The sequence below is a fragment of the Loxodonta africana genome, chromosome 5 (genome assembly GCF_030014295.1).
Source record: "Loxodonta africana isolate mLoxAfr1 chromosome 5, mLoxAfr1.hap2, whole genome shotgun sequence".
Taxonomy (NCBI): domain Eukaryota; kingdom Metazoa; phylum Chordata; class Mammalia; order Proboscidea; family Elephantidae; genus Loxodonta; species Loxodonta africana.
In genome coordinates, this window is record NC_087346.1 from 138,108,640 (window position 1) to 138,136,561 (window position 27,922).

Below are 27,922 nucleotides of genomic sequence, written 5' to 3' on the forward strand. Positions count from 1 at the left end.
GGGAATTCTCTTCATTATATCACATAAGCCAAGTGGGATAGTAGAAAGTATCCTGGGCTTTTAGTCAAAAGAACTGAGAATGATCTGGGCTCTGCCACCCAGTAGCTATGTCACTTTGCCCAAGTCACTCAAAGTCCAGCAGCCTCAGTTCCCTCATCTGCAAAATGTAGGGTGTCCTACCAAAATCATAAAATTGTGAAGATAATATATGTGGAAATGGTTCTGTGAAGTTTAATGTAAGGAAGTATTTCCAAACAGACAGCTGAAACAGATGGTCGCTGCCTTCCTAGATACCTAGCACCCACATACAGGGCCCGCTGGGCCACATCTTTTTTGAGTTTCCGAAAAAGGGGAGAGTCAGGATTGGACTGTCCTGTTATCTTTTTAGACAGGAGAGTCATGACCAGTTCTGAGTTTGAGGAGGTGTCTTGGCAAAAGGTCAAAGCAAGATCATGGACTCCAGACTTTCTGGAGCCATGGAGCCTGGATGAACCCCTGAAACTAATGTCCTGAAATAATCTTGAAATCTTAAACCAAAAATATCCCCTGAAGTCTTCTAAAAAATCAAACAGTAATCCAGCTTAACTAGTAAAAAAAAATGTCTGCTTTGAGCACTATGTTCTTTTAAGCACTATCTACGTGGGATCAAAGTGACAACAGCAATTCAAAAGATTAGATAGGAACCTGAGGGGGCAGTGAGTTTATGTTAATGTGGGAGGAATAACTCAGAAAAGGAGGGTTAGAATGGTTGCACAACTGGAAGAATGTAATCAATGTCACTATACTCTACATGTAGAAACTGGAATTGGTGTATGTTTTGCTGTGTATATTCTCAAACAAAACACTAAGGGGTAAAATTTAAAATTCTGTTCTACATTTTCCCCCTTTTGATTAGGGTTTGTCTATACAATCTTTGATCAACATGTTCAGTTGTGGTAGCCGGGCACCATACAGCTCTTCTGGTCTCATGGCAAAGGAGGCAGTTTTTCATGGAGGCAATTAGCCACACATTCCATGTTCTCCTTCTTTCCTGACTCTGCTTCTTCCTGTGTTGCTCCAGGAGAACAGAGACCAATTGTCAGGAATTGGATGGCCACTTGCAAGCTTTTAAAACCCCAGGCACTATGCAATGAACTAGGAGGTAGAATGGAAGCACTGAACACATTACTAGGCCAATTAACTGCACTGTCCCACGAAACCATGACTCTAAACCTCCAAATCAAGGAACTAAACCCCGTGAAGTTTCTGGTTATATACAAGCTGCCTCAGCTGCTGCTTTTTGTTGTTCTTGTTGTTATTGTAAATATATTGATCACATGACTTTTTGCCAATTCAACTTTTTAAAGATGAACAACTTATTGACAGTAATTATGATAATTGGCTGTGCAACTTTACCTGTACTCAACACGATTTTTCCATCATTGCTTACCCTTCCCCCCATCCTCCTCCTTCCTGTCCTTGGTAATTACTAATAAACTTTGGTCTCATTAAAAAAAAAAAAGATCAGATTCCAGGGGATAGAACCATAGGTAGGTGGGATAAGACTCAAGGGGTATATCAAACTCAAAGAGCTAATGATAAGAGGAAGTAAAGGATAAGACAGCATTATCAGGAAGTAAAGAGTTGGGGGCAGTTATAGAGTTTTTGCCACATACAATGGAAACTGCCTGGGAATTCTGGTTGCCAGATGAAGAGTAAGTTGCCCAACAAGAAACAAAGAAAGTGATTCAATGAATGCAGGTCTCAAGTTCTGCAGTCCACTAACTGAGCATAGTGGAAGCCCTAAATAAATACGACTGTGACTCTGAATTGTATTTGATAGTGGCTCTCTCTGGCAGGTAGCCACATTCCTAGCCAGACAAGTAGAATTAAAAAAACTAAAATAATAATCTTCCCTCGCTGGTTTCCTTTTTGTTTTGTTGGTTTATTTTAATAAAGCATCAATATAAACCTTTCATGAAAATACACTTAATTTCACTAAACAGAGATAATAAGCAATAATCCCAACTTATTAGCATTTTCCTTCCTTAGCTGGGGAGGCAACTTTAATCTTGGAATTAACTAGGTACATTAAAAACACATGCAAATGGAGCTTTGTGCCTTGTCTTCTGAAAGAAATTAAGTTAAGGAATGTCAAATTCTATGTAGAAAGTAAAGAATCCTTTTTTTCCACAAGAAATCATTGTGGCTCTCAGGGATCAAAGCAGTAGGCAAATCATTATGCTACTGCTGGTGAAATAATAACATGGACTTTGAGTCTGAAAAGTGGAACTAACAGTGTTTCTTTCATGGCATCGAGTACTCCCATGTGCCTTTTGCTATATATAATTTCACTTGTATGTCATATCAAACCATAGTAGCAGACTTTTATCAGCAACAACACCGTGCCAACCTCTGAGAGATATATGAATACGTTAGTGAACATGTGTGTCTCTGTATTTGTTTGCTCATCTATCTCCCATACTAAATGGAAAGCCCTTCGAAAGCAGGAGCTGCCTTTCATCTCCACATCCCTGGACCATTGTGCCATCAAAGTCCAATGAATGGAGGTTCCTAAGATACAAATATCTCTCTTCCCCCTAGAACTACGAGAGAATCTTTTCCGGTGGGTAGGCAGCATTTGAACTGAGACTTGAAGGAAGAATGAAAAGACAGGCCCAAGCTGATGAAATGAAATGAGCAAAAGCATAGAAGTAGAAAGTCATTAAGTGAAAACTAGAAGATGGCAATCTTGACGTTAAGACCAAAAAAATAAATAAACTGAAGCTATGAGGTGGCCCTAAGCATGTGATTCCAACCTACCTTTCTACACTTCAGGATCAGTTGGGGTTCAGTCAGGAAGCAGAAATCACCCCAGGTGTTTCAATGAGGAAGGAATTTAATACAGGGAATTGGGAGCTTACAGGATTCTTGGAGCAGCTGGAGAAGTAGATTCTAGGCTGGACCTCCAGCAACATCTCCGAAAACAATAAGGAAACTAAGCCACCAGGAGAGCTATTGAATCTGAGAGCACTGGAGCTACGCATGAATCAAGAAGCCACCATGCCTCTGCTGCTTCACCGCAGCTGCCCCTCAATATCCAGAAAGCTGACGGTGGACAACAGAATTCTGCCGCGGGAGCACTTACCTATCCATGGCTTTGCCCAAAAAGGGCAGAAAGATGGCCTTCACTTCACTTTCGTCTTCCAAATGTTGCACAAGATCATTCATTGGTAGAACAAATTTCAAACCCAGAGCCCTAGCTACAAAGGGTTCTGGGAAATGTAGTTTTAGTTTGCAGTTTTTAGCCTCTCCAACTAGAAGGATAGAGGAGGTTTGAGTGATCCAAACCATAGTGTCCAGAACACCTATTAGAGTATAAAAGTGATGAGCAGGGAAATGTGACCTGGCAGCCATACACAGGATGAATTAAACAGACTCTGAATACAGACAAATACACATAAAAAAATGAAAAGATTTATTTTCAAATGTGAACGAAATATACATCGGATTTTAGTGGTGACAAAATCTTTTTAAAACAATATTTTGCCTTTCTTGGGGTGAGTGTGTGTGTGTGTTTTAAGAAAACTGCTTTGTTGGAAAAAGTGAGTGACAATGGTTGCACTCCTTGAAGAACGCGATCAATGTCACCGAATTGTACATGTAGAAATTTTTGGATTAGTGTATGTTCTACTGTGTAATTCTCAGCAACAATAAGAATAAAATAAATTATTTAAAGAAAGAAAGAAAACTGCTTTATGACTGATAAGGGCATTTAACAGTAGGGAACGATAAAATACTGATAAGGAAAAAGCATTCCTCAGCTCAGAAGGACTATCTATCTTTGTCATCTTAAACTGTGGCTTGCTGTATACTGGAGCCAGCCACAGGATTTCTTGAATTAATTTGGCATTTCAAATATCAGCTGCAGTTTTAGATCAAGCATTGGTTTAAATTTCTATGGCATTTGTTCAATATGGTGCCTCAGGTTTGGGTATTGGCGAACTGTCGTGGTAGTTGTGCATCTAATTTGATGTGACTTCTGTATGCACCTTTCACTAAAATCTCCCAAGCAGCTTTTAGAATCCCTGACTAGTTTAGGAAAGAAGTTTCTCCATTAAAGAAAGAAAGAAAATGACCACATTAGTAGTGAGGCTTTCAAGATTTGTGACTGTGAAAGAACAAAGTCTCAATCACACCCCAGCTATGTTCTATAAAGCTCTGAAAGCACCATCAGGCAGCAAGGAAATATGTATTCCACCTGACCTGAATCCCAGTGTTGCTTCTTACCAGCTGTGTGACCCTGGCCTACTTATTTAACTGTTCTGATTCTCAGTTTGACCTTCTGTAAAATGGGCAAGACATGCATTATATAAGGTGGCCAAAGTCCATATGGTAATATAGTTTTAATAAATGTTAGCACCCTTGCTCTCTCTTCACCTCCCTCTCTCTCTCTCTCTTTTTCTATGTAACTTTGGTACAAACGGTTAACATGCTCAGCTGCTAAACTAAACATTGGAGGTTCAAATTCTCTCAGAGGCGTCTCAGAAGAAAGGCCTGTTGCTCACTTCTGAAAAATCAGTCATTGAAAACCCTATAGAGTATCCCTTGAAGTCTTCTTTAAGCCAGACAATAAAACCAAACCAAACCCATTGCCCTCAACTCGGTTCTGACTCATAGCAACCCTATAGGACAGAGTAGAACTGCCCTATAGGGTTTTCGAGGAACTGCTGTTGGATTTGGACTGTCAACCTTTTGGTTAGCAGCCAAGCTCTTAGCTTAAATAGTAAAGAATGTCTGCCTTGAAGCATGGTGCTCTTTTAAAGCATGGTCTATGTGGGACCAAACTGACAACAGCAACTCCAAAAGTTAGAAAGGAAGCTTAGAGGGCAGTGAGTTTATGTTAACAGGGGAGGAACAATTCAGAAAAGGAGAGTAAGACTGGCTGCATAACTTGAAGAATGTAATCAATGTCACTGAATCGTACATGTAGGAACTGTTGAATTGGTGTATGTTCTGCTGTATATATTTTCAACAACAACAAAATATACAAATTATTCTTAAAAACTCTGTGGAGCACAGATCTACCCTGACACACGTGGGGTCACCATGAGTCGGAGTCAATCTGACAGCAACTGGTTATTAAAGGGCACACTGTGAGTCTCTTGCTCCTAGTGCCTATGTGTACCTGGCACATAATAGGTTCTCAATAACTGGTGTTTGGGTAATTAATTAATGATAAAGGACCCCTGGTTATGCAATAGTTAAGCACTAGACTGTTAACAGAAAGGTTGGTGGCCAGAACCAACAAGCAGCTCCACAGGAGAAAAGACCTGGCAATCTGCTCCTATAAAGATTACAGCCTAGGAAACCCTATACAGCAGTTCTATTCTGTCCTACAGGGTCTCTATGAGTCAGAATTGACACGACAGCACACAACAATTAATGATAGGATGGATGGATGGATGGATGCATGCATGGATGGATGAATTGTTCACAATAGCCTTAGTACTATGAGCCATTGCTCTCTGGTCTCCTGGGCTGTGCCTACATCTCTGTAATGCTGGGTGGTGAGTGTGTAATGCAGGCACCAGCCCGTAGTAAGCAATAAGGCAACAGTCATTTTCATTCCCGACTTAAACCGAACAGGACCCTCCCTCTTCCTGCCATGGGAGACTTGACTTGCATTTGAGGTCCCAAGAGTAATTCTCCTTTCCAAGGGGCTTATTTCACGGTCGATTATGCTGAGGCAGCCCCAGACATCCCATTTTAAACATGTATAGCATGTCCTTGAAGAATCCATTGCTTTGACAAGATGCAGTCACTCAAAATATTAAATATCACTTAATCTTTAAGGCTACTTATATGAACAAGCCCCTCCTTGACAAGATGTGCCATTGGCAAAAAAACCTGAAACATTAAAAATTAAAAGTAAAAAACTCTGACTTAAATGCTAGGCTTGGGGATGCAACTGGTCACTTACTGAGCCATGGGATTGGCAGTGCTAGACACGATCCCAGGAATATCACCTATGAAAGGCCCAGAAATGGCTGTTTGGCTACTAACATTCAAACAATTACTTTAATCCAAATAAATAAAAAACAAATACAGGGTTCTAATTCCCCACAACCTGCAAGGACTTAAAAGTGCAGCTCCCATTGTTTCAGTGAGAGTCCCATGGCTTGCTCTGGCCTCTAGGTGCCCCCAGGTAGTTATTTATCTTGGCTGCCTAAGCCACCTCTGGTTATCATTAGCAAGGGCAGGAAGAAATGCCAAGTCCTCTCCCCTGCTTCCAACTCACTGCCGATGACAATGGAGACAGGGTGGTTTGGATAACTCGTGGGAAGTAGGCTGCTGGAAGAGGTTTTCTCTCCCTCCGAGAAATGAAATTATACAAGCCTTTGATCTTACTTTTATTTTCCTTCTCTGAAGTGGATTTTATGCCTGTGGAAAGTGCCTGACTAGCAGGCCAGGAATATGAAGGGTTGTACTTGCCAACGAGAAAGGTCAGAGAGCAGGAAGAAGCTTGCTCTCAAAGGTCAGTTTTGTCTTCTCGTGGTCTGAGGGGTTTAGGAGAAAGCAGTCCCAGAATCAGATGGTTTTTCATATCTGCTGCAGTCTAATTTGAGAACTTGGCCAGTTTCCTTGCCCTGCCTCTGTTTTTCCTTCTGCTAAGTGGAAACCCTGGTGGTGAAGTGGTTAAGAGCTATGGCTGCTAACCAAAAGGTCAGCAGTTCAAATCCACCAGGTGCTCCTTGGAAACTCTATAGGGCAGTTCTACTCTGTCCTATAGGGTTTCTATAATAAGTCTTAATCGACTCAACACCAATGGGTTTGGTTTTTGGTTTTTTAAATGGCCAACACCATGTGTGACCTTGTCCTTCCTCAGAAGGATACTTGAGAACAACGGTGTTTTCAGGATGGAGGTGTTTCTGAGCTTACCAGAGGGGAGGCGTGATACCAAAATTTGGTAATCTGAGAACCAGGCTAGCTTATGGGTGATGAAGAATGGAAAAGAGACGGTTAACCACAAGTGTTTGTCAAGTTCCCACTGTGTTCTCCAGACTGTGCCCACCACTGCGTGGAGTAGACAGAAGTAGAAAAGGAATCCTGCCCTCAATCAGGATTGTTCAGTTTCTCTATTCCTCTGTAATTCTGGGCATAAAAACACAGACCTACCCTGAAGAATAAAATCCCAGGGGGAGACAGGGTAGGTAAAACTGAGAAGAAAAAACATTAAACCAAACTGATTATAATCACTACTCTCTTCCAACAAACAGTGGCAGTCAATGGTGGTTCATGGATTCTCACCTTCTGTGGGGGAGACCCAGGTTCTATTCCCAGCCAATGCACCTCATGCACAGCCACCACCCATCTGCTAGTGTAGGCCTGTGTGTTGCTACAATTCTGAACAGGTTTCAGTGGCGTTTCCAGACCAAGATGGACTAGGAGGAAAGGCCTGGAGATCAGCCAGCAAAAATTCTATAGATCACAATGATCCGAGTGGGCAGCTTTTTGTTCTCTTGTGCATGGAGCCACCAGAGTCAGAGGAAGCTAACAACAATATCCTCTAATAGCATTGAGAGTAGTTAGGGGTTTATGATTATTTAGCAATTCTAAGATATGGAGAGAGCAACTGCACCAAGCCGCTACCGCCCATAGGGCTGAAAGAACGAAGGGAAAAGGTCGTCATCCTTAAAACAGAACAAAGAAAGGTGGTGAGGGTGGGAAGCTCAGACTTCTGGGGAGGGAGGCTGCTAGAGGGGGGGATTAGGTTGGTCCTGCAAGTGTTGGAGAAACTCCAACCTGGATTCAGTTGCTGTTCCAAGAAGGAACTGCTGCTGCTGGGGTTAAGAAACGTCCCCAGAGTATTACTCACAGCAACAGGAAATTGACGAAGAAAAACAAAACAGGAAATAAACAGAAAAAAAGAAGGTCCCTTCTCCACCTCCAGCCTCGTTCACAGTCTCCCTCTGGTGCCTCCTCTTGGTAGGACCGAACAGAAAGCATTAGGTAAATAGAAAGGTGGCTGCAGGGTCCCAGCCCCAGCATCACAAAGAGGAATCCAGAAGGGTAGGTTTGGAGTTGGGAGACAACTCCTTAATTGTTGGCACAGGGGTATAATCATGAGACAAAGTGGTGGGTGCAATTTTAGGGTTGATGAAATAAGATCCAGAGTAGGTAACAAGACTCAGGAGAAGCAGAAAACTGGAACAGAGGTAACCAGTAAAAACACGACATTGTTGTTGTTGTTGTTAGGTGCCTGCAACTGAGTCCATTCCAACTCATAGTGACCCCATGTGACAGAGCAGAATGGCCTCATAGGGTTTTCTAGGAGTACATCGCCAGGTCTTTATCCTGTAGAGTCGCTGGGTAGATTCGGACCACCACTCTTTGGGATAACAGCTGAGTGCTTAACCATTGCACCACTAGGACTCCTTAGTAGAAACTTACACCCTCCACCTTCTATTAATTTTCACGTGGTCAGGTTAGTGTCAAAATTCTTCTCTAAATGTGCTCTTTTATACCCTGAGTTCTTGCTGAGCTGTTTCCTTATATTGCAGGAGAAGTAGAGTTAATTAGCGTATAGAAAAAATTAAATAATAACTACTGTTTAATCCAATTCTAGTATTTGTCAGGTTCTGTGTTAAGTGTTTGGTACACATTAAATCATTTAATAAAGCATGGTTTCTGAAACTTGCTGGTTGTCTGCTTGTTACTTTCCGAAGCACTACATTTTAGTATGAATACAAATAAAGCTGGGTGATAGAAGGCACTGTGAATCAATTTTCAATATGCTCAAGAATCAACATTACAGAAAGCAGACATCTTATTATCTTGGCCAAACTACATAAAGTGTTGGATTAACTTTTAACTATGACTTCAAATTGATTCTGATCATAATAAAAGAAACCACAACAGAAAACTAACATATATCTGGCATTTTGCTGTCAAATGAATCTATTTTTCCTTGGAAACGAACCATTGGTCAAGAATTTAGATTAATTCACCAGGACCATTACAGGGTTTTTCTTAAAATCCTTCTAATTTACTTAAATATCTTTTGTGGAAATTGTGCATTGTGTTAGTTATTTGTGACAGATAAATTGCTACACATTCTACTTTGACAATAGGTTTGCCTTTAAATCTGCGGAGTTTAAAGAATTAATGTTTAGAATCCTTACCCAAACTGTCACCATCACATACCATCACCAACAAGCAAATGATCAGACTTTAGATATGGCAGACACTAAAAATCCCTGGGCAGTGCAAACGGTTTACAGTCAACTATTAATCTAAAGGTTGGTGGTTCGAATCCACCCAGAGGTACCCTGATCTGCTTCCGTAAGGTTTACAACCAAGAAAATGCTATGGAGAAGTTCTACTCTGTCACACATGGGGTCATCATGAGTCAGATTTAACCGGATGGCAATGGGTTTACTATGGATACAACAAAGAAAGTTATGGGGAAAACTGTCCAATGAGAACAGATAGATTCCTTGTTATACAGCATGTCCCAAAGCAGGAGTCAGATCTGTGGTTTAGCCAATCGTACAGGATCTCAAGACTTGGTTACATCTATGCCAGTTGTCTGAGATCAACAAAACATCGCTTAGAGTCATTTGTGCCCAAACTTAGCTAGTTATAAGAATTGCCTACAGAGCATATTAAAAATATTGATTCTTACATCTTATCCCAAGATGTATATTCAGTAGATCTGGGTTAAAGTCAAAGAACCTGCATATTTAGCAAGGCCCTAGGTGGTTTTGATGCAGACAGACCACTGAGCACAATTTGAGAAAAACTTTGTCTTAGGCTGGGTTCTCTAGAGAAGCAAAACCAGTAATGCGTATAAATATATATACCCAAATATACAGAGAGATTCATATTAAGGAAAACAGCTCATGCGATTGTAGGAGTTGGAACGTCCCGAGTCCTTGGATCAAGATAGAGTCCTTTCCCAATTCACGGAGCCACAGAAGCTGGTGAACCCAAGAGGAGCAGCTTGGGAGCAGGGATCACGCTCACAGGTTGTGAGGGTTGAGGAATCCCCAAGGTCGGCAGGCAAGACCTCAAGGTTTCTCCTGAGTCACTTAGCTGCAGGGGCTGGTAAACCCACAATAGGCAGGTCGGGGATCAGGACTCTTGCTCGCAGGCCATGAAAATTGGGGAGTCTCAAGACGGACAGGTAATCTGCTAGCTCAAGTCCCAAGAACCAGAGGTCAGACAAGAGACAGCTGCTGGATCCAGAACAAGCCAACAACCTTTGCAAGGCGAGCAGGAAGGAAGTAGGTGGCAGAAGGTGGAGAGAGGAAGGCTGAGCGGGTAGTGAGCCACCACAGATCCTACCCCTGCCAGTACCACTCAGCAGATTCCATCATGGGGTGATCACATATCAAATTTCAACAGGAAAGTGATCACAACATTACACAACTGCCAAAACACTGAGAATCATGACCTAGCCAAGTTGACACGCAATCTAAACCATCACGGTCCACCCCTTGTCAATCTGGCATCTGTACACATCTCCCCAAACCACACATAATCTCTGAATAAACACAAAGTTGAGCCTAACATGATACAACTAACACACATAAACCAAAAATGCACTAGCCTCATTTACATCTTATATTTTATAAGTGAAGAAAACAAAAATATTTGATGCATACATACAAAGCAGATATATGCATAACAATTACAGTCCTGGTTTCTGCAACTGGTCACACGGCCATAACTGGTATTTAGAACTACCTTCTTCCACCACCCATTCTGTATTCTCTTTGCCCTCAGCAAGCAACTCAGCTGGTTGTGGTTCTTTGCCTGGTGGGGTGACCCAAACCTTCATTCCTGAAGGGTCTGGGCCATTAGTAGTCATGTGGGAATTGGGTTGGCGTAGTTTTCCATTGACTTTAATCACAGGACATGGTAGTACTAAGAGATGCCCTAAAGGATCTCCTGCATTCCAGGCATACTCTTCTTTACCTCTATTATGTAATATCAGTATCAATCCGATTTCCTCTAGGTAGTCTAGATCAATCACACCAGCCAGTATGGTAACTCCCTTCTTTGCCTGTTGATCCAGAGGCATAAGGAGCCCAAAGTGGCCAGGTGGTGTTCTTAGTTTTCAGTTCAATGGAATCAGTGATGTGTCTCCAGGTGGGAGCATTCCTACCTTTGGAACTACGACCTCTAAGCCTGCAGAACATAAGGTCATAGGGAAAGGAAGAAAAAATCTTGCAAATGGGTCACTAGGGGTGCTCCCATTTACACCCCTTGATTCCTGGACCCATGAATCTTGGCTATGGGAGAAATAGTACCATATATCTGATGCTTGTTTAGAGCATATACAACCTCCTGGAGAACACTGCCCCAACCCTGCAAGGTATTGCCACCTAGCTGGCGCCGTAATTGTGTCTTTAGGAGACTACTCCATCGTTCTACCAAGCCAGCTGCTTCAGAATGATGGGAAACATGGTAAGACCAGTGAATTCCATGAGCATGGGCCCACTGTCACACTTTGCTGTGAAGTGAGTCCCTTGAACAGAGGCAATGCTGTGTGGGATACCACTACAGTGGGTAAGGCATTCTGTAAGTCCAAGGATGGTAATTTTGGCAGAAGCATGGCCTGCCGGGAAGGCAAATTCATATCCAGAGTAAGTGTCTATTCCAGTAAGGACAAAACACTGCCCTTACCATGATGGAAGTGGTCCAATGTAATCAACTTGCCACCAAGTTGCTGGCTGGTCACCTCGAGGGATGGCACCGTATCAGGGACTCAGTGTTGGTCTCTGCTGCTGGCAGATTGAGCACTCAGCAGTGGCTGTAGCCAGGTCAGTCTTGGTGAGTGGAAGTCCATGTTGCTGGCCCATGTATAACGTCCATCCTTGCCACCACAGCCACTTTGTTCATGAGCCCATTGGGCAATAACGGGAGTAGCTGGGGAAAGAGGATGACTGGTTTCCACAGAACGCGTCATCATATCTACTCGATGGTTAAAATCATCCTCTGCTGAGGTCACCTTTTGGTGAGCATTCACATGAGACACAAATATCTTCATTTCTTTGGCCCATTCGAAGAGGTTGATCCACATACCTCTTCCCCATAAATCCTTGAGCCCAATTTTCCAATCATGCTCCTTCCAAGTCCCTGACCATCCAGCCAAACCATTGGTCACACCCCATGAATCAGTATACAATCACATATCTGGCCATTTCTCCTTCTAAGCAAAATGTACTTAACATTCTGCCCATTGGGAGGATTTCCCCTCACCACTGTCCTTCAGGGAGGTCCCAGAAAGGGGCTGAAGTTCTGCTGCTGTCCACATTCGAGTGGTGCCTGCATATCACACAGAACCATCTGTTAACCAAGCATGAGTTTTCTCTTTTTCAGTCAACTGGTCAAAAGGAACTCCCCATGAGGCCACAGGTACAGTCTGGGAGATGGAAGGTAATGTGACAGGAGTGGAGACCATGGGCATTTGGGCCACTTCCTCATGCAACTTACTTGTGCCTTCAGATCCTGCTCGGGCCCAACCTCATATATACCACTTCCATTTAATGATGGAGTGCTGCTATGCAAGTCCAACTTTATGACTCTGTGGGCTAGACAACACCCAGTTCATGATAGGCAGCTCAGGCCACATGGTGACTTGGTGGCCCATGGTTAAATGTTCAGTCTCTACTAAGACCCTAAAACAAGTTAAAGCTGTTTCTCAAAAAGAGAGTAGTTATCTGCAGAGGGTGGTAGGGCTTTGCTCCAAAATCCTAAGGGCCTACGCTGTGATTCACCAATAGAGGCCTGCCAAAGACTCCGAACAGCATCTCTATCTGCCATGGACACTTCAAGCACTATTGGATCAGCTGAATCATATGGCCCAAGCGGCACAGCAGCTTGCACAGCAGCCTGAACCTGTTGTAGAGCCTTCTCTTGTTCTGGGCCCCACTCAAAACTAGCAACTTTTCTAGTCACTTGATAAATAGGCCAGAAGAACACACCCAAATGCAGAATATGTTGCCTCCAAAACCCAAAGAGGCCCACTACGTGCTGTGCCTCCTTTTCAGTTGTGGGAGCAGCCAGATGCAATAACTTATCCTTCACTTTAGAAGGAATATCTCGACATGCCCCACACCACTGGACCCCTAGAAATTTCACTGAGGTGGAAGGTGCCTGAGTTTTTCTGGGATTAATTTCCCACCCTCTAGCACGCAGATATTTTACCGATAAGTCCAGAATTATTGACACGTCTTCCTTACTAGGTCCAATCAGCATAATGTTGTCATGTAATGGACCAGTGTGACATCCTGTGGAAGGGAAAGGGGATCAAGGTCCCTGCGGACTAAATTATGACATAAGGCTGGAGAATTGATGTAGCCCTGAGGTAGACAAGTGAAGGTGTATTGCTGGGCTTACCAGCTGAAGGCAAACTGCTTCTGGTGGTCCTGTGAAATAGGTATAGAGAAAAAGGTATTCACCAGACCAATAGCTGCATACCAGGTACCAGGAGATGTATTAATTTGCTCAAGCAATGAAACTACATCTTGAACAGCAGCTGCAATTGGAGTTACCACCTGGTTAAGTTTTCGATAATCTACTGTCATTCTCCAAGATCCATCTGTTTTCTGCATAGGCCAAAAAGGAGAGTTGAATGGGGATGTGGTGGGAATCACCACCCTGCATCCTTCAAGTCCTTGATGGTGGCAGTAATCTCTGCAACCCCTACAGGAACTCGGTATTGCTTTTGGTTTACTATTTTCCTATGTAGGGGCAGTTCTAATGGCTTCCACTTGGCTTTTCCTACCATAATAGCCCTTACTCCATTTGTCAGGTATCCAATATGGGGGTTCTGCCAGTTGCTGAGTATACCTATTCCAATTATGCATTCTGGAACTGGGGAAATCACTATAGGATGGGTTTGGGGACCCAGGGCCTACAGTGAGATGGACCTGAGCCAGGACTCCATTAATAACCTCACCTCCACATGCCCCCACTCTGACTGGTGGGCCACAGTGACATTTTGGGCCTCCTGGAATCAATGTCAGTTCAGAGCCAATATCTAGTAATCACCAAAATGTGTGATTATTTCCCTTTCCTCAATGAACAGTCACTCTTGTAAATGGCCATAGATCCCTTTGGGGAAGGCTGGGAGAGAGATCAACAGTATAAACTTTTGGCAGTGTATTGGAGTCCTTCCTCAAGCCTGGCCTCCCCTTCATTCAAGTGGTTGTGGGTCTTTAAACTCTTTCAAGTCTGGGAATTGATTGAGAAACCGTGACTCTCTATTCTGGTGATTCAAGTTAGACTGCTGTTCACCTGACCTAGAATTCATCCATTTGTACAGATCAAGTAAATATTTAGTAGGTTTCCCATCTATTTCACTCCTAGGGACACCATGACTAAGTAGCTAAAGCCGTAAGTGCATATGAGTCAGACTATTCTAATCACTGCTTTGACTCCGCTGGCCATTACTATAACCACGCCTACCTTGTCTTTGTTGACTGGGTACATCCACTTGGCCCCTACTACTATGGGGTCCAATCAGGCCCATTGTATTTAGGTGTCTTAATTCAGTTAGGGCAGTTCCCGCTGTCAAATCTGATTTGCATAAAATAGCAATCACAGCACTCTTCGGGGACCCTAGAGCTCCCTTCACAAAGTTGTAACTCACAGTTGTGGTAAAAGGTGTGCCATCTGGGCAGTCCATGTGGTCTGTGGTTCTAATCTGATAAATCCACTCTAGCATGCCAGTTCTCTAAGCCTTTGGATAGCTTCTTCTACAGTACAGCAAGGCAGGTCTGGTACTTCAACTTGGTTTAGTGTAGGCCATCGTGTAATCCATGCTTCAGCAACCCAGCCAAACAAACTATTAGATCCTTTCCTAACTTCTCGAGCTGAAACACTGAATGAAGGATGTGTGCTTAGTGGACCCATATCAATAGACTCAGACTGATACATCTTTATGTTCCTTGTACCATTATCCCACACCCTTAATACCCATTCCCACACATATTCCCCAGGTTTCTGTTTGTACATATTAGAAAAGTCAAGTAGTTCTTTTGGAGTGTAGCATACCTCCTCCTGGGTCACACTTTGTACTTCACCTTTTGGGGCTTGCTGGGACTTAAGTCTACTTACAGGTCTAGAAGCCAGAATCGGTAGTATGGAATTGTTTGGAGAACATTCAGCATTCTGTTGTAAAGCATCTACCTCAGGAGATGCCTCCAGCAGTGACTCCAGCAAGGGTTCTTCAGAGGCAGCTGGGCTAGCACTAATCTTATCAGATGGGAGTGGAGGGGCTAATGGTTTTTCTGAGCAGGGTGGTGTAGCAGACAAACATGAAGTAATCTCTTCAGAAGGGAGCTGTTCTGTTGGCAAGAGTGATTCAACTTCAGTGGAATTTAGGGGCTCCCTATCTCCGACTTCCTGATTATCTACCCATATGTCACCATTCCAAGTTTCAGGATCCCATTTCTTCCCAATCAATGCCCTCGCTTTAACTTCAGACACCTCTCTAGGTTGGCATTTGAGCTGGAGTTGTAATTCAGCCACTCTTACAATAAGAGTCTGGGTTTGAGTTTCAGCAATATCAGCTCTGTTACTACAAGAAATAAGGCTTTCTTTCAAGGCACAAGTGGAAGCTTTAAGGTCGTTTATGTGGCACGTGAGCTTTAACTCTGAAGCCCTGAGTGCATCTCTTTCTTTCACCACTTTGTCTACTGGCCAGCTTCCTTATACTTCTCACTCTGACAAAACTCTACAAAGATATCACACATCTGTTCACCCAGAGCCTCGCCTTTCACCAATGCCTGATCTACTGGTGATGATATTTTGCTTATTTGTATCACCACCTCAGCCCATGGATAGCAGTGCCCTCTTTACTGTTGGAAGCAGAGTCATCAACATCTTTAAGGCTACCCAGACTTAAGAACCAATTTAGAATATTCATCCTTATCATTCTGCTTCTCTAGAACCACTCTTGGTACCAGTTGTCTTAGGCTGGGCTCTCTAGAGAAGTAAAACCAGTAATGCGTATAAATATACAGAAAGAGATTTATATTAAGGAAACAGCTCATGAGATTGTAGGGGTTGGAACGTCCCAAGTCCTTGGATCAGGATAGAGGCCTTTCGCATCTGGTAAACCCAAGATGAGCACGTTGGAAAGCAGGGATCGTGCTCACAGGTTGTGACAGTTGAGGAATCCCCAGTGTCAGCAGGCAAGACCTCAAGGTTTCTCCTGAGTTGCTTAGCTGCAGGGGCTGGTGAATCCAAGATAGGGAGGTTGGGGAGCAGGACTCTTGTTCGCAGGCCATGAAGATGAGGGAATCCCAAGGTGGACAGGTAATCTGCTAGCTCAAGTCCCAAGAACCACAGGTCAGACAAGAGACAGTTGCTGGATCCAGAACAAGTCAATAACTTTTGCAGGGTGAGAAGGAAGAAAGTAGGAGGCGGAAGGCAGAGAAATGAAGGCTGAGGGGGTGGTGAGCCACCACAGGCCCTACCCCCGCCGGTACCACTCAGCAGATTCCATCATGGGGTGATCACATATCAAATTTCAACAGGAAAGTGATCACATTATACAACTACCAAAACACTGAGAATCATGTCCCAGCCAAGCTGACACACAATCTTAACCATCACACTGTTCTAGGTACTGCTCCATTGGCATCTACTTTTCCAACTTTGCAACTTTTCAGGTTTTTCAACTTTGCAAATAACTATGAAGCTGGCCTAAAGGAGAATTTCCTTAAGACTGAGATCACAGAGACTGAGTTGTACAATGCTTAGAGAACTGATAAATCTAAGTTAGCATTATCATGTTGACCAGCATGATGCACGCACATGCCCACACACGCACATGCACACACACACACATCGCCTGTCCAGTGACTTTCTTAGAGGTAGAGTTATTAGAAGCATCTTATTTTGATTATACAGCAGATAAATTATCAAGTATGCCAGAGACTTAATGTAAAGGAAATAATGACTATTTTGAGACCACCACAACTGCTGTAATTGAGTCACCTGACACTTCTACCTCTACTAGTGTAACAAAGATAAACATAAGGCACCCTCTTCCAGGATAAACCTTTATACTGATGTTAGTGAATAAGGGTAAAATTTTGATAGTCAAGGACTTAAGAATGCTCTTTTTCTCCCCATAGAATTTTCAAGAGAAATACGTGAAGTACAGCAGAGGATGTTTTGAATAAAAGAACCACTAAATTAATAGCAGCACGAGATCCTCCTACCATTTAACTCAGTAAGTGGCTCAAAAGTTTGCTTTTGCCTGAAGACCTAAGCAGGACATTAAACCCTCTCCTTCTTCTTGAAAATCTAAGTTTTGAGACAAAATATATGCAGAATTGTCTATGGGGGTTGGAAGGGGAAAAAAGAGGGAGGATAGAGGGAAGAGAGGCAAAATGAATGATGCGTGTCTTAGTCATCTAGTGCTGCTATAACAGAAATACCACAAGTGGATGGCTTCAACAAACACAATTTTATTCTCTCACAGTCTAGTAGGCTAGAAGTTTGAATTCAGGGAGTCGGCTTCAGGGGAAGGCTTTCTCTCTCTGTTGGCTCTGGAAGAAGGCCCTTATCATCAATCTTCCCCTGGTCTAGGAGCTTCTCTGCACAGGAACCTCAGGTCCAAGGACGTGCTCTGCTCCTGGCACTGATTTCTTAGTGATTTGAGGCTCCCCTGTCTCTCTGCTCACCTCTCTCTTTTATATTTCAAGAGATTGGCTCAAGATACAACCTAATCTTATAGATTGAGTCCTGCCTCATTAACATAACTGCCTCTAACCCTGCCTTATTAATATCATAGAGGTAGGATTTACAGCACATGGAAAAATCATATCAGATCACAAAATGGTGAGCAATCACACAAAACTGGGAATCATGGCCTAGCCAAGTTGGCACGCATTTTGGGAGGACACAATTCAACCCATAACAATGGATAATTATGAAGGGTAGCCCTGGCCTGAGTTACCTACTGTCTTAGTTTCCTAAGGTTGCCCTAACAATATAACCACAAACTGGGTGACTTACAAGAACAGAAATTTTTTGTCTTACAGTTCTGGAGGCTAGAAATCCAAGTGAGGGTATCAGCTGTGTTGACTTCTTCTGAAGACTCTGAGAGAGAAACTGTTCGATGTCTCTCTCCTAGCTTCTGGTGGGTCCAGAAATCCTTGGTGCTCCTCGGCTTGTAGGTTCATCTCACATTATGTCCTCCCCCTGCGTTTAGCTGTGTCTGTTTTCCTGTTTTATAAGGCACCACTCAGATGGGATTAGGGCTCATTAAACTCTGGTAAGACCTCATGTTAACTGATAACATCTCAAAGATCCTATTTCTAAACAACGTTACATTCTCGGGTAACAGGGTTAGGGCTTCAACATATCTTTTTGGGAGACCCAATTCAGTTGATAACACCTACTCAGCCTTATGGTGAGAGGAAATGAAAAACAAAGGAATCATGGTTACTGAGAGTGGTAGGCCCTGCCTAGATGTGCTTGCAATATGAAAAGAGAAATCATAAGTGAGAGGAAAAGACACCATTTCTGCCTTAAAGGACTATAACCATGCCAATAAGAACAGTATGGCTCCAGTGAGTGCTTTGGGATTCCACCAATCATATTAGCAACTGCTTCCTTGGTGGCAAGTACAAAAGAGATGGGTAGTGGCAATGGAAGGAATTGCAAATTTGCTCCCGCTGTGGTTTACTTGGAAACCCGGGTGGTGTAGTGGTTAAGCATTCGGCTGCTAACCAAACGGTTGTCAGTTTGAATCCACCAGGTGCTCCTTAGAAACCCTATGGGGCAGTTCTGGTCTGTCGTATAGGGTCGCTGTGAGTTGGAGTCGACTCAATGGCAATGGTTTTTTGGTTTGTGGTGCTTTACTTCATAACTGGTTTTGACATTGAAATTAAATACTCACTTTGTTTTCTCACACTATTTACCTATTGGAAACTTACCCATCTTTTAGGGTTCAGTTAAAACCATTCTCCTGCATGGCCTCTATTCCAATAATTCTCCCCTTCTGACAACATGGCACACATCATCTACCACTCATTTGCCTGCTCACCTTTCGACAGCTCTTCAGTGTTTATACTTATTAGAAGATAATATAACCCTTGTATGAATTAACAGAATAATCAAGAGGGACCTTACAAATGTTATTATGCTTTGCCTTCTTAATGGGTATTTTCTATTCCTTGGAGATAGGGACCATGGTTTGAATTTTTTGAAATCATTCATAATGTATAATCCAGAAATCCCTTCACTTAAAAAAAAAAAAAATATGAACATCCAATTTAAAACTTTCATGAATACAAAGGTTTTGACTTAGGCCAAAATGAAGCAATCTGTCAGCCCTCAACAGATGGTTGGGTGCAGTCCCTAGAGATTTGGCCATCAAGTCCTTTACTAATAAATTGCATGTCTGAAGCAGTATCATGCTATCAACTTATTTATGATAAAAAAACCAAATCATAATGCAAACATATTTAAGTGAAAAACATTTAAGAGGGTGTTTTAGTTTCCTGGTGTGCTGCTAAAACAAAAAACCTTTCTGTTGTGACTTTAAAGAACAGAAACTTCTGGAGATTAAAAGTCCCAGTCAGGGTCTCGCACATGTAAATTTCTTCATCGACGGTAGTCCCAGGCCTTCCTTGGTTCTTTGACTTTTAGAAGATTGTCACATGGCATCTTTCTTCCCCCTACCCCCCAACCCCCGTATGTGTCTCTGTGTCTACTCTGTTTTTTTCATAACTCGAAAGTAATTAGATTTAGAACCCATTCCAAAACACTAGTTGCCGTTGAGTCGATTTTCATTCATTGCGACCGAACGGGACAGAGAAGAACTACCCCATAGGATTTCCAAGGAGTGGCTGTTGGATTCAAACTACTGACCTTTTGGTTCGCAGCTGAGCTCTTGATCACTGCACCTCCAGGGCTCTGAGAACCCACTCTCCTGGGATGCACAATTGACATAATGAAGAAAATCCTACTTCCAAACAGGTATATTGTTGTTGTTGTTAGGTCCCGTCAAGTCAGTTCCAACTCATAGTGACCCCATGCACAACAGAACGAAACACTGCCCGGTCCTGAGCCATCCTTAGAATCGTTGTTATGCTTGAGCTTATTGTTGCAGCCGCTTTGTCAATCCACTTCGTTGAGGGTCTTCCTCTTTTCTGCTGACCCTGTACTCTGCCAAGCATGATGTCCTTCTCCAGGGACTGATCCCTCCTGACATGTCCCAAGTATGTAAGATGCAGTCTTGCCATCCTTGCTTCTAAGGCGCATTCTGGTTGTACTTCTTCTAAGACAGATTTGTTTGTTCTTTTGGAAGTCCATGGTATATTCGATATTCTTCGCCAACACCACAATTCAAAGGTGCCAATTCTTCTTCGGTCTTCCTTATTCATTGTCCAGCTTTCACATGCATATGATGCGCTTGAAAATACCATGGCTTTGGTCAAGCATACCTTAGTCTTCACAGTGACATCTTTGCTCTTCAACACGTTGAAGAGGTCCTTTGCAGCAGATTTGCCCAATGTGATGCGTCTTTTGATTTCTTGACTGCTGCTTCCATGCCTGTTGATTGTGGATCCAAGTCAAATGAAATCCTTGACAACTTCAATCTTTTCTCCGTTTATCATGATGTTGCTCATTGGTCCAGTTGTGAGGATTTTTGTTTTCTCTATGTTGAGGTGCAATCCATACTGAAGACTATGGTCTTTGATCTTCATTAGTAAGCGCTTCAAGTCCTCTTCACTTTCAGCAAGCAAGGCTGTGTCATCTGCATAAACCAGGTTGTTAATGAGTCTTCCTCCAAACCTGATGCCCCGTTCTTCTTCATATAGTCCAGCTTCTCGGATTATTTGCTCAGCATACAGATTGAATAGGTATGGTGAAAGGATACAACCCTGATGCATACCTTTCCTGACTTTTAAACCATGCAATATCCCCTTGTTCTGTCCGAACAACTGCCTCTTGATCTATGTAAGGGGTCCTCATGAACACAATTAAGTGTTCTGGAATTCCCATTCTTTGAAATGTTATCCATAATTTGTTGTGATCCACACAGCCGAATCCCTTTGCATAATCTGCATAATCAACAAAACACAGGTAAACATCCTTCTGGTATTCTCTGCTTTCAGCCAGGATCCATCTGACATCAGCAATGATATCCCTGGCTCCACGTCCTCTTCTGAAACCGGCCTGAATTTCTGGCAGTTCCCTGTCGATATTACTGCTGCAGCCATTTTTGAATGACCTTCAGCAAAATTTTGCTTGCATGTGATATTAATGATATTGTTCTATAATTTCCACATTCGGTTGGATCATCTTTCTTGGGAATAGGCATAAGTATGGATCTCTTCCAGTCAGTTGGCCAGGAAGCTGTCTTCCATATTTCTTGGCATAGACAAGTGAGTACCTCCAGCGTAGCATCTGTTTGTTGAAACATCTCAATTGATATTCCATCAATTCCTGGAGCCTTGTTTTTCGCCAATGCCTTCAGAGCAGCTTGGACTTCTTCCCTCAGTACCATTGGTTCCTGATCATATGCCACCTCTTGAAATGGTTGAATATCGACCAATTCTTTTTGGTATAATGACTCTGTGTATTCCTTCCATCTTCTTTTGATGCTTCCTGTGTTGTTTAATATTTTCCCTATAGAATTCTTCACTATTGCAACTCGAGGAGTTAGGATTCCAAACTTTTGGGGGGTGGGGGGGAGCACAATTGAATCCTTAAAAGAGAGTTAAAAATATGAGAACTGTCAAATAGCTACAGTCCTTTCAGAGAACTTGACTTTAAATAAATATGTTCACAGAGGTTGCTTATACAGTTTCCCAGGACTTCTAAACAAATAAACTAATTAACAGCCTTTTGGATGCTGGACTGATGAGTTAAAGGGGACTTTATACCGTGTGCTACATTCGGCAAGTGTTCAGTAAATTTTGGTCTGCTTTTTATTGCTTTGACTCCACAAAAAATTTTAACCTTTTCAAAGGGAAGATCCACATCACCTACTTCTTTTACATCCCCCTCTAAATTCCTAGCACAGTGCTAAGCAGCATTATCAGCCCTGAACAGAGAACAAGTTAAAGAACCATCATCAAAATAAGTCCATAACACTTCTGTGTGCTAGTGCAGACCTTGCTCTAAGAAAGTGCCCTAGGAAGTGAAGGGAAAGGAAGAGAAGGGAAAGGACATCAGCTGGAGAAGATCCTCAGCACTTAAGTGCATCAGAGCATGTAGGTTCAGGTCAAACAGCCAGGTTTATTCAAATAGAATCACCCATTAAATGTATGGCCTTAGGTAAATCACCTAGCCTGTGCCTCAGTACACTCTTGTATAAAATGAGGATGATATTAATAGCAAGTCCTATCTCTTGCAGAAAATCTAAGGCTTAAAAGAGTTAATGCATCTAAAATGCTTAGAAGTTTGCTTGCCACCAAGGAGATGCTGAGTAAGTGTTGTCATTAGTTGTTAGTAACTGTCATGTCTGCTCCAATTCCCTACGGCGATCCCATGTACAACATAATGAAACGTTGCCAGGTCCTGCACCATCTTCATGATCATTGAGATGTTTGAGTCCATCGATATGTCCGATGTATATTTCGAGTGCCCTCCAACCTAGGAGGCTCATCTTCTAACACTATATCAGACAATATTCTGTAGTGCTACATAGGGTTTTCATTGGCTAATTTTCAGAAATAGGTCACCAGGCCTTTCTTTAGTCTGTCTTAGTCCGAAATCTCCATTGAAACCTGTCCACCATGGGTGACCCTGCTGGTACTTGAAATACTGGTAGCATAGCTTCCAGCATCCCATCAACATGCCCCCACAGTACAACAAACTGACAGACGAGTGATGGAGTGTTAGCTATTATTACCATGGTGTCAGGAAACCTAGACTCTCATCCCAGTTCTGCTGCTACTGAGCTTTGTGACTTTGCCTTTCCCCATCTGAGAAATAAAAATAGTTAAATCGGATGATCTATAGTGCTAATTCTAATTTGGGTCATTCGGTAAAGAGCATACATATGGTATTTGGAAGAAGAATATAGACAAGAAAAAAACCAGAGTGGAGAGAATTGTTTGACAGATAGGATTTCACTTCTCCCCACACACAGACCCAAAATAAAAAGCACCTAAGAGAGGGAACAGGATATAAGAAGCGATGGTGAAAACGTAAAAAGAAAGAAGAAGGAATATTTCACTGGGGGCTCTATTACTTTTATTAACTGGGAGACAAATTCACTCAGAAATTTTCATTCTTCAAATAGCAGGCGCCATAAACACCATTATCTGTTTGCTTGCGCCTGTAGCATTTACGGTAATTCCTCAGATGAAAACCACAGCCTCTAATATTACAGGACAAAGATGGAGTGAGAAGGGCTTAATGCAATTCAAGATATTCAAAGGTAAAAAGCTGCAAATGAAAATGATCACAATGAGCAAGAATAAAATTATTATAAAACCGTCACATTTCTAATACTTCATATCACTTCTGACCATAAGCTCCATAGCTATAAAAGCACTATCTTTTACTCCCCCGTGTGCAGCGGTGATGGTTTGCATTCTTTAGGGCTTATGATGTTAAAATGCCTTTAATTATGTTGCAGATAGCTATTCATGAGGCATTCTTAAACCTCTCCAAGGTCACGTCTTCCTTCTCACTGATCCTGGGATCATCACTCTCTGATTCCGGCTTCACTGACACAATGTTCATTTTATTTCTGGGAAAGGCCCATCTGCTGAATTGGTCACAGCGGCATGCGGGACTGGAGCAAGTATTGTCCCGGAAGGTTTCTTTGCTGGGCACTTGATGTCCACATCAGTCTCCTCTGCCCTTCTTTAGAGGTCAGCCAAACAGAGAATTCACATTGGTATTTAATGCAATTCAAAAGGCCAAGCACTGCAAACCGTCACCACCTTTTGGGGCCATTTGGAGACCCTGACTATCAAGCAGATGGTAAGCAGCAAAGTCCCTTACAGACTTGTTTTCTGGCGACACCTTGTAATGGGGAACATGAAAGCAACACAGGGTTGCCAATCACAGTGCTAAGTAGGCACCTTGAAAACTGAATACCTAAGTCTATCCACAATATATCCTGTATTTAAACAATCGCTGGCTGTGCTGCTTACGGTATTAGACTTTATTCTCAAACCATTAATTTAAACTCAGACACTCAAACCTAAAAAAGAATCAATTTCAATGATTGCTGGCCTTACCAACATTGGAAATGTCTCTTGTTTTCAGGAATTTTCCATTCATTCACAGACACACTCCCTACACACACACACTCCAACACACACACACACACACAAATCCGTACATATACTCCCTCTGAGAAATTTCTGAAAGGTTATGAAAAACAAGTGGGCCAGAAATCCATAGTCCAAAGCCACCCAGAAGGAAGATCACGTACAGAGTTGGATATGAAGTCATTTCCAGGGGCCACCCAGGTAATGAGGAATGGCGTTGTTTTGTTTTAATAATTGTTAATTTTACTGTGATCTTTTTCTACTTATTAAAAGAAATCTATACCTGTTATTAGAAACCCTAGTGGGGTAGTAGTTAAATGCCATGGTTGACAACCAAAAGGTCGGGAGTTCAAAATTCACCAGGCGGTCCCTGGAAACTCTACGGGGGAGTTCTACTCTGTCCTCTAGGGTCACTATGAGTCAAAATTGACTTGACAGGCAAAGGATTTGATTTTTTTGTTTGTTTGTTTATAACTGTCATAAGTAATTTAAAAAAAATACAGAAATGTCATGGAAAACGTTCTACTACCCAGAGACCGAAATGCTAATATTTGTTTGTTTTTTTTGTTTGTTTTTACAGTAGGCAAAGATTCCTGGAAATCCCTATCTCCTCCGGGAAACCCTCAAGGAGTGACTAAATGATTCCAGCTCTCCTTGGCTTTGCCCATTCTGAAATGAATGAGTACTCATCCATGAGGTAGGAAACTTCCTTCCTATTTTCCAATTAGGAGTTCCTGTGTGGGGCAAGTGGTAAATGCAGTTGGCTGCTAACCAAAAGTTTGGTGGCTGTTCGAGTCCAGCCACTGGCACCTTGGAAGGACAACCTGGTGATTTACAGCTGAAAAATCAGCCATTAAAAGCCCTACGGAGCTCAGTTCTTCTCTGATACAAATGGGGTCACTGTGAGTGGGAATCAACTCCATGGCAATGTCTTTTATTTTACTTTGTTTTTGTTGTTGAGAATACGCACAGCAAAGCATACTCCAATTCTTCAGTCTCTACATGTACAATTCAGTGACACTGATTGCATACTTTGAGCTGTGCAATCATTCTCACCCTCCTTTTCTCCTACCTCACTAACATAAAATCACTGCCCCAAGGTTCCTATCTAATCTTTTGTGTTGCTGATGTCACTTTGATCCCATATAGTTAGTTCTTAAAAGAACATATAATGTTGAAGGCAGTCTTTACTATTTAAGCTAAACTATTGTTTATTTTTATTTATTTTTTTTTTATTGTTTGGTTTTAAGAAGACTTCAGGAGGTATTCTTGGTTTAAGGTTTAAAGATTACCTCAGGGCAATAATTTCAGGAGTTTATCTAGCCCCCAGGCTTCAGAACGTCTGCGGTCCAGGAGAATTTGAAATCTTATTCTGCATTTCCCCCCTTTTGATCAGGGTTTTTCTATACAATCTTTGATCAGAATGGTCAGTAATGGTAGCCAGGTACCATGCAGTTCTTCTCAGAGCAAAGATGCCAGTTGTTCATGGAGGCAATTAGCTACACATTCCGTATCCTCTTCCTATTCCTGATTCTCCTTCCTCTGTTGCTCCAGGCAAATAGAGACCAACTGTTGGGCCTTGGATGACCACTTGCAACCTTTTAAGACCCCAGACACTCCACATAAACAAGGAGGTAGAACAGAAGCTCTAAACACATTTTTTAAGCCAATTAACTGCAATGTCCAATGAAAGCATGACCCTAAACCTCCAAACAAAGGAACCAAATTCCATGAGGTTTTTTGGTTGTACATAAGCAGCCTCAGCAGGTACTCTTTTTTTTTTTTTTGTCATTGCTGTCAATATAGCTTTCATACAACTTTTACATTCCTTTTTTAACTGACTATTGAATGGAAACCCTGGTGGCATAGTGGTTAAGAGCTACTGCTGCTAACCAAAAGGTCAGCAGTTCAAATCCACCAGGCAATCCTTGGAAACCCTATGGGGCAGTTCTACTCTGTCCTATAGGATCGCTATGAGTCGGCATTGACTCAACGGCAATGGGTTTCGTTGGTTTTTTATTGAACGCAATAGTTAATTGAGATTATATTGACCTTGGATCTTATCTTTCCCTCAAAGCACTCTAAACAGTGTAATGAACACATCTTATGAATCACTACAAATCCCCTCAGCCTGACCACATGTGCGTTGTGTTGGGCTTCCTGCAGGTTCAGTGGGAAAGTCTCACATGAACTCTTGCTTCCAGCCTGAAGGCTTTTCTAATTCCACAGACAAGAACACTCATGGGAACCCAGTGGAGCTGAGGTCCATGGGGCTACTCTTGACCAATAAGAGACAGGATCTAGTAGATAAATACTTTCCTGTTTCATCACTTAGGAAAATGATTCTGAGATGCATTCTATACTGTATCCTTATTTTGCCTCTCCCTGTTTTACTCCCATGTGTTCTGTATGCCTGCTCTGTGAAATCTCAGTCATAAAGAAGCTTCCTGCACACAAAGTTTTGTCTCAGGCTCTGATTCTGTGGGAAACTAGCCTAAGAAAAATAACATATTTGTACATTATTATAAATTATCTTAAAGATAATATTAATGGCTGTATAATATTCTGCTAATATGAAATACTGTAGTTTATGCAATAATTTTAATATCACTGGATGTTTAGGTGGTATATAATTTTTGATCTTTCAAGTAAAGCTATGAAAGCATCTTTTTTACTCATTAAATAAGTGGAATTAATGAATCAAAGGTAAGATATTTTTAAGTTTTTTATCATATTGACAAGTTATTTTTCAAAAGGGCTATACAGTTTTAAAGTCCCAGTAGCAATATATGCTCTTGTTCTTTCACTACTACTTTGCCAGCACTGAGTATTAATAATTTGGGTAGTCAAATATAATTTAGTACTTTAATTTTCATTGCTTTTTTTCTAGTATTTCCTCTTTTAGTAATGGCTGCTTTTTGAAAAGCAATACTTTTCAGACTTTTGGAAAGCTCTTGGTTAGCCATACCCTACAGCATAAACCAATTCATTGATAAAATGTGGCCATAAGAGTAAAATCAGGGTTGGGGAGAAAGAGTAAGGGAAGTTCTCAGATGAAACAACAAGGAGGAGGGAGTTCTTCAGTTTAACAAATATGAGTGCCTACTATATTCTGGTGAATTCACATTGGTCAATATTGGAGATAAAAAATGAAAAAGGCACAAAATTATCACCGTGGAGCTGAAGAAATAATTATGTGTCTGAACTAAAGTCATCCTTGAGAAAAATTATTAAGGAGGCTTCATTAAACTTTCATTTGACTGGAAAGCAGAAAAACTAAGCCAAAATTCCCCCACAGTAGGTTAGAAGAAGTGGTTTGTTCAGCCTGCATTTACTTTAACTTTGGAAAAAATCAGACAATGCTGGTGATTTAGAAATAGACAAAACTGAATTAAGCTCAAGTGGATATCAAGGAGGGTAGATGGAAAGTCAAGGGGCCCTGGTGGTGCAGTGGTTAAATGCTCAGCTGCTAATCAAAAGGTTGGTGGTGCAAACCCATGCAGTGGCTCCACTGGAGAAAGACCTGGCAATCTGCTCCAGTAAAGACTGCAGGTCAGAAAACCCTACAGGGCAGTTCGACTCTGCCATGTGGGGCTGATATGAGTCAGAACTGGCTGGATGGCTCCTAACAACAACCACCACATAGTAGGAAAACCTGAGCATAGAAGTTA